Source organism: Carettochelys insculpta, chromosome 3, assembly GCF_033958435.1.
Source record: "Carettochelys insculpta isolate YL-2023 chromosome 3, ASM3395843v1, whole genome shotgun sequence".
In the NCBI taxonomy this organism is placed as follows: Eukaryota; Metazoa; Chordata; order Testudines; family Carettochelyidae; genus Carettochelys; species Carettochelys insculpta.
Genome location: NC_134139.1, coordinates 23,472,734 through 23,480,443, shown reverse-complemented (window position 1 = coordinate 23,480,443; position 7,710 = coordinate 23,472,734).

Sequence of the window (7,710 nt, the reverse complement as noted above, 5' to 3'; positions counted from 1 at the left end):
GTAATATGACAGTGTTTTTTTAACAATTCTACAAATTTTACAGTGATGTTTTCTTGCATTTCTACCTTCTCTATCTCAGTCAGATCCCAAGTTTCATTCGGCAATTAAAAAAAAAGATTTTTTTTTGCTTGCAAATGCAGAAAAGAATAATCAGGTGCATGAAAACCAGCAATTTCCCTGCATGACAGTACTTTCTCCATGGTGCTTTGTCATCATCCATCCAGACAACACTTTCCGAGCTCCTTTGTTATCATAGCCTGATAAATAAACAGCCTCAAAATTACAGAACTTACCATGGTAATTGAGTGAAGAAAAGAGAATACAGACCCTTTTTCCCTACCTCTTACACTGCCATTGCTAAAGTTGCCTAAACCTATGCTTCTCAAATGATATTGCAATATTAGCCTCTTTCTTTTTTCCCCCATGATTGTTTTCTGTCTATCTCGAGCTGGGTGTCAGTTCATTTAGATTTACATCAAGTAGTAAATTAAAATAATCACTCAGCAAACACACTCAGTTCAGTTTTCTCTTTCAGTCAGGAGTTGTGCGAGATGCTTGAAGCATTCAAGCAGAAAATATTGCTGTCTAGATATTTGTCCTCTGGGTGATAAAGGAGGCATTGTCTTGGGACCCACTCAGGCCTCGGAGCTGATAGTTGCTGTGCATCACAGCTGTGAAGTACGCTTTGTTATGTGTCTGAGGATTAGGGTTCAGGACCTTGTTTTTCTTGAAATACCAGACTGATCAGAGCTGCATATGTTCAGGGGAAAGCAGAGGTCGATGGTTCTCTGTCCACATTTTTACTAGATTATTCTTGGACAGAACTCTGGGAGAATACCCTGCAGCTTAAAGCATCCCAAGAGTTTCTCATATTCTGCATTATAGCAGTCATGGAAAATGTTGTCATTTATCTACATGTGTCTGAAACAAAAGATTACACATCTCAGTGTCTCTTGGCTGAGGATGTACTGAGTTATAAACCTGCCCCTCTGTGTTCCAACTGCCCACTTAGAAATAGAAATAATCCAATATAAATAAGGGGTCCCTATAGAGGATGCAGTCTATATATAGAGGAAGAACGGATCTTAAAACAAGGTGTTGAGCTGATTGTATGTGACTGTGGGGACTTTTTGGAACAACTCATTTCAAAAAGAAGAGAAACATGCTCATTTTTGACAAAAAGGTATTTGTCAGCAAGCTCATCTGGTACTCCATATTATAGTCCTCCTTCAGGTTCAGCTCCTATTGAAGTCAGGAGGGAGTGTAGCCTGAGTAAGAACAGTAGCGCTGGGTCCAGTGTTTATTTAGCCTTTCCAGTAGTTTGATCTTTGTGTCAGTACAGTGTGGGAGTTTGAAGAACTGGAGGCTTTGGTACCAGACTCTCTCCTAGCTTGAAGGTATTTGGGTAACACCAATACAGCTGAGAACTCAGCTTTTTCTTTGTAAATAGAGAGAGAGTATCCAGTTCAGCTGCTGCTGTCACCAGTGTAATTCTGAATTAATCCCTACTAGAACAGGGCACTGATCATGGACTGGGACCTGTAGGCAATACCAAGATATAAATAAATAGCTAAATAAATAAGTAATAACGCTACTGATTTCCATGAAGCTATTCCAGATTCACACTCGTGTCAATGAGAGTGGAGTTTGGCCTATATGTTGCCATGTAATAACCCTTGTAGACTAAATCTCTGTATTTCTACAATCACATTATAAACAACATTTGTGTTCACCTCAGAACTGCCCACTAATTCATCCTTACCAGGTCTAATTTTAACCTTTCCAAACCTCTTCACAAATTTAAAAAGCCAACCCTATTTTTTATATCAGTCCTCCCTCAGCATGGTTCCTTCTTTCACCACCGGAGTGAAATTTCACTCCACAGTTGTCTTTGCCTGACGACTGGGACTGTTCTCCCATCATGTGATGTACCCTTTGCACTCCAGCACCCTCTGGAGCTGAAAGGCTCTGAAGGATATAGATGCCAATGAATTCTCTGTACGTGGCCTACTCCTCACCCTACCCCACCATCTTGCTTTCCCTGTATTCCTCTGTACAGATGACCTCTTGCTTGATTTCGTCCCAGTGCTACATGTGCCCCTTCAAATCCTGCGCCCTCTAATGCAGCAGCAGTTTTTCTGCTAGGCAAGCTTCTCCTCAACACAAACACAAAGCTGCATGAGTGTGTGTATACCTGAACACAGTCTCAGGGCATCATCTTAATGAAAAGGAGGCATTTAAACATATGGGCTACGTCTACACGTGCACCCAACTTCGAAATAGCTTATTTCGATGTTGCGACATCGAAATAGGCTATTTCGATGAATAACGTCTACACGTCCTCCAGGGCTGGCAACGTCGATGTTCAACTTCGACGTTGCTCAGCCCAACATCGAAATAGGCACAGCGAGGGAACGTCTACACGCCAAAGTAGCACACATCGAAATAAGGGAGCCAGGCACAGCTGCAGACAGGGTCACGGGGCGGACTCAACAGCAAGTCGCTCCCTTAAAGGGCCCCTCCCAGACACACTTTCATTAAACAGTGCAAGATACACAGAGCCAACAACTAGTTGCAGACCCTGTATATGCAGCACGGACCCCCAGCTGCAGCAGCAGCAGCCAGAAGCCCTGGGCTAAGGGCTGCTGCCCACGGTGACCACAGAGCCCCGCAAGGGCTGGAGAGAGAGTATCTCTCAACCCCCCAGCTGATGGCCGCCATGGAGGACCCCGCTATTTCGATGTTGTGGGACGCGGATCGTCTACACGTCCCTACTTCGATGTTGAACGTCGAAGTAGGGCGCTATTCTCATCCCCTCATGGGGTTAGCGACTTCGACGTCTCGCCGCCTAACGTCGATTTCAACTTCGAAATAGCGCCCAACACGTGTAGACGTGACGGGCTCTATTTCGAAGTTACTGCCGCTACTTCGAAGTAGCGTGCACGTGTAGACGCAGCTATGGAGATGTATGTATCTCATAGAGCCAGAAGGGACCTGTAAAGGTCATCAAGTCCAGTCCCCTACACTCACAGCAGGACCTCTCACCATTCCCAATAGATTTTTTTTTAAAGTCTATTTGCCTCAGCTGCCTGTAGACCCCTCAAGGATTGAGCTCACAACCTTGGATTCAGCAGGCCAATGCTCAAGCTACTGAGCAATCCCCTGTTACCATTTGTGCAATTTGAGAAGTCCTAGACCCCAGGAAGGAGCTAACATAGGCTCATTCTGCTGCTTTGGCTCATCTAGAACAAAAAGGTGTCATATCCAGAGCATTAATTTGAATCTCTCAACCAAAACTGGCCTGTGCGATAGTCACTGAAGCCAGCTGTAGGTACCACTGGTGGACTTTTCATCCCAGGTGCTGTTGAAGTAACATTCTCCTTGTCGATCATCCTACCCCCTGATAGCCTGTACCCTGTACACAGAAGAGGGACTGTCCAGAGACATACCAGCACTATCTGCCATGGGAGGAGCCTATCTGTCTTTTGCTAGACTTTTTGCTGGTGTAATGCTTCCTGCATTTGAGCCGCCAGACAGCTGACAACGCGCTGAGGGATTTGTTGTGGAACAAATAGTAACAGCAAACTTTGAACTGGCTCTATTGCTAAGGCTTGTGGGTTTTTCTTCTTTCTTCCTTTCACCTCTATTCATTGCTATTTTAGATGTTTGGGGGTTGGGGGTTAAAAGGCGCAAACAGGAGTTGAGAGCCTAATTGCTCTTAAGGGCTATGTCTACACGTGAATGCTACATCGAAATAGCTTATTTCGATGAATAACGTCTACATGTCCTCCAGGGCTGGTGCCGTTGGACAGCACCACATCGAAATAGAGGCTGCGAGGGAACATCTACGCGCCAAAGTAGCACACATCGAAATAAGGGTGCCAGGAACAGTTGCAGACAGGGTCACAGGGTAGACTAGCGCTGCCGGGGCAACAGCTAGCCGCTCCCTTAAAGGGCCCCTCCCAGACACACTCAGCCTGCACAGCACGCGGTCTGCAGAGCCATAGGCACGCACACCTCAAGCGACGCAGTCATGGACCCCCAGCAGCAGCAGCAGCAGCAGCAGCAGCAGCAGCCAGAGGTCCACACAGCCGCCCCTGTAGGAGCAGTGCTCGCCCTTCTCCATGACATGCAGGAGGCAGCTGAGCACATCCTTGCCACAGAGGAGGAGCTGCCCGCAGGGGAGGAGGACGCAACCCCCAACCCTGCAGCACCCCGCCCCCCCCACCTCATACACCACCGGCTGTGGAGCTACCCCACGAGCACCGACTGGTGGGAGCAGCTGGTGCTCGGAGAGTGGGACAACGACCGCTGGCTCAGGAACTTTCGCATGAGCCGGCAGACATTTCTGGAGCTATGCCAGTGGCTCACCCCCGCGCTGAGGCACCAGGACACCTTCATGCGGCGTGCCCTCAGTGTGGAGAAACGGGTCAGCATCGCTGTCTGGAAGCTGGCCACTCCAGACAGCTACTGATCTGTGGGGCAGCAGTTTGGCGTCGGCAAGGCCACCGTCGGGGCTGTCCTCATGGAGGTAAGAGGACCCACGGGGGGGAGGGGGAGGCAGCCCTGGCAGGCAAGGGGAGGGGAGGGGAGGGGGGCCCTGGCAGGGGAGGGCCACACACACCCTGCACACCCCTCATTGGTGCTCTCCCATGTGCTTCCCCTGCAGGTCGTCTGTGCCATCAACGCCATGCTCCTCCACAGGCTTGTGAGGCTTGGGGACCCGGATGCCGCCATCGCGGGGTTTGCCACCCTGGGCTTCCCCAATTGCTTCAGAGCTCTGGATGGGACCCACATCCCCATCCACGCCCCGGAGCACAGTGGAGGACGCTACCTAAACAGGAAGGGCTACCATTCTGTAGTCCTCCAGGCCTTGGTGGACAGCCAGGGCCGTTTACTGGACATTTATGTGGGCTGGCCTGGCAGCACCCATGATGCCCGGGTATTCCGGAACTCGGGCCTGTGCCGCCGGCTGGAGGCGGGGACCTATATCCCCCAGCGGGAGATCCCTGTGGGGGACACCACCATGCCCCTCTGCATCCTCGCAGATGCGGCATACCCCCTCCGGCCCTGGCTCATGCACCCGTACACGGGCCACCTGTCACCCAGCCAGGAGTGCTTCAACATGCACCTGAACCATGTGCTCCAGGTGGTGGAGCGCACATTTGGCCGCCTCAAAGGGCGCTGGAGGTGTCTCCTCACCCGCCTTGATGCGGGCCCCACCAACATCCCCCAGATTGTGGGCACGTGCAGCGCACTCCACAACCTGGTGGAGAGCAAGGGGGAGGCCTTCTTTCAGGGCTGGGCTGTGGAGGCTGGCAGGGCCGATGTGCAGCCACCCGCTGCCCCCAGTCGCCAGGTGGACCCCGAGGGACCCGGGTCCGGGAGGCCCTGCGGGCCCAGTTCGATGAGGCTGTGGGGTGAACGCTGGCAGACCCCCCCCCGCTGCACCCCCCCATCCTCCACAACACTCCCTGCCTCTATGCCCACACCACAGAGCACCCAAGAGCACACCCCCTCCACTTGTAAATAAAAGCAGACATTTGTTCGTCAAACCAGATATATGTTGAACTCTCATTATTATTATCTTAACTAACTATTTACAGGCCAAATAAATATTACATATATATATATATATATATATATTATAAGTCAGATAAGATGAAAGAAAAAAAGGGGAAGACAAGGAAGGGGAGAACTATGTACATGGGGGGGCAGGTATCAGCATAACAACATAACAACAGGGGTCTAATAGAAACTATTTACAAAGGAAGATAAAACTGAAGGGGATATATACAAAGGCGGGGGTCCACGTCCTGGGCCCCACACCTCCTAAAGTCCAGCACTGGGGGTGGGCAGCCGCAACCCACGCCTCAGCCTCAGCCTCAGCCCTGGCCGGGGCTGGCTGGGGGCTGGGCAGACCGGGAGATAAGGCCAGTGGGTGTCAGCTGGCCCCAGGTTCCCCTCGGCGGAAGGGCCCTTGGTGGCGGGTGGCGATGCGACAGCAGATGGAGCAGCGGATGGAGCAGTGGGTGGAGCAGGCAGGGCAGGTAGAGCAATGGCCGGCGCGGCATGGGGGGGCCAGGTAGTCCGCGATATGCTCAAATGTCCGCATAAAGGCCCCCCATGCCTCCTGGCACCAGGCCAGTGCCCACTCCTGAACTTGAAGGCACCGTTCCTCCACCCGCAGCCGCTGCTCAGCGACCTCCAGCTGCCGACGGTGGATCTCCAGCAGCTGGGGGGTCCATCGCCGTCCAGGAGTAGGGCTGGCTTCGCCATCGTCCCCGCCGTGGGGCTGGTTGGTGCTCCGCCGAGGGGCTGGCCTGGAGTGATGGCCCCGGTGGGCTCTCCGGGACCACTGACACCTCGTCGGCGCTCTCTGGTCCTTCTGATGGTGCAGCTGCGGAACACAGGGGGGGAAGAAGAGTGAAGACAGCCGTTAGTGTGGACCCCGAGCCGTGGCCCTTGTCCCCCCACCCCTCTGCTGCAGGTTCCCCATCCCCATCCCCGGGATATGCTGCTGCTGCTGCTGATGGGTGTCCCACCCCCTCCCCCCGGGGGACCCTAGGTTCCGCTCCCCCCATCCCCAGGGATGGGGCATGGCACTGTCCTGCTAGGGGGGCAGGGGCTGATGTACTCCTGTGAGGGACATGCCACTGCTGTCCTTGGGGCCATGGTCATCTGGGCATGTGGAAGGCCCTGGTCATATCTATTACCCCCGCCCCTCAACCCCGGGGGTGCGCACTGGGGGGGGTACATACCTGATGGTCCACTCCCACGGTCAGGGGACACCTGGGGGTCGGACGCCTGTCTGGAGCTCCCTGATGGCAGAATGATGTGCAGCCCTGCGTCACTGGAGGAGGACTCCCCCTCTTCCTCCTCCTCTGGTGCCCCAGGGGTGGGCTCCTGGGGCGGCCCCCGGGGTGTGGGGCTTGCCTCCGGGGTGGACTCCGCCTCCAGGGCCTGCTGGGGCTCGTCGGCCGAGGTATCAAGAGTGGCCGGAGGGGAGGAGGTGTGCCAGGGGCCCAGGATGGCCCTGAGCTCCCTGTAAAAGGGACAAGTGACGAGGGCGGCACCAGATCGGCCGGCCACATCCCAGGCCCGGGCGTAACCCTGCTGCAGCTCCTTCACTTTACTGTGGACATGGTCCGGAGTGCGGGCAGGGTGACCCCAGGTGGCCAGGCCCTTGGCCAGCTGAGTGAACGCATCTGTGTTCTGCCTCTTGCTCCCCATTACCTGGAGCACCTCCTCCTGGCTCCAGAGCCCCAGCAGGTCCCGAAGCTTGGCCTCCGTCCAGGAGGGGCACCGCTGCTGCTTCCCAGCCTGGCTGCATCAGAGAGGTAGCCGTGTTAGTCTGTATCTTCAAAAACAACAAGAAGTCCTGTAGCGCCTTTTAGATTAACAGATGTTTTGGAGAATAAAAACTGCTTCATCAGATGCATGTGTTCCCTGTTTTCTCCAGTCTGACTCTATCTCTTGCTTTCCTACTTTAACTCTTCCATTTTGCACTTCTTTTCTTTCTTCTGTTCCCTGATTTTGCACCCTATAAAAGATGATAGAGACCTCTCTCTAGCCTCTGCTCCATTACTCAGTTCTCATTTCCTCTGCCCCTGCAGAAGTATTACCTCTTTTAGTACTTTTCCAGCAGTACCAGTGCTATCCCTCTTCCCTTCCTGCAGTGCTTCTGTTGGCACTTCTGTCACAAGATGT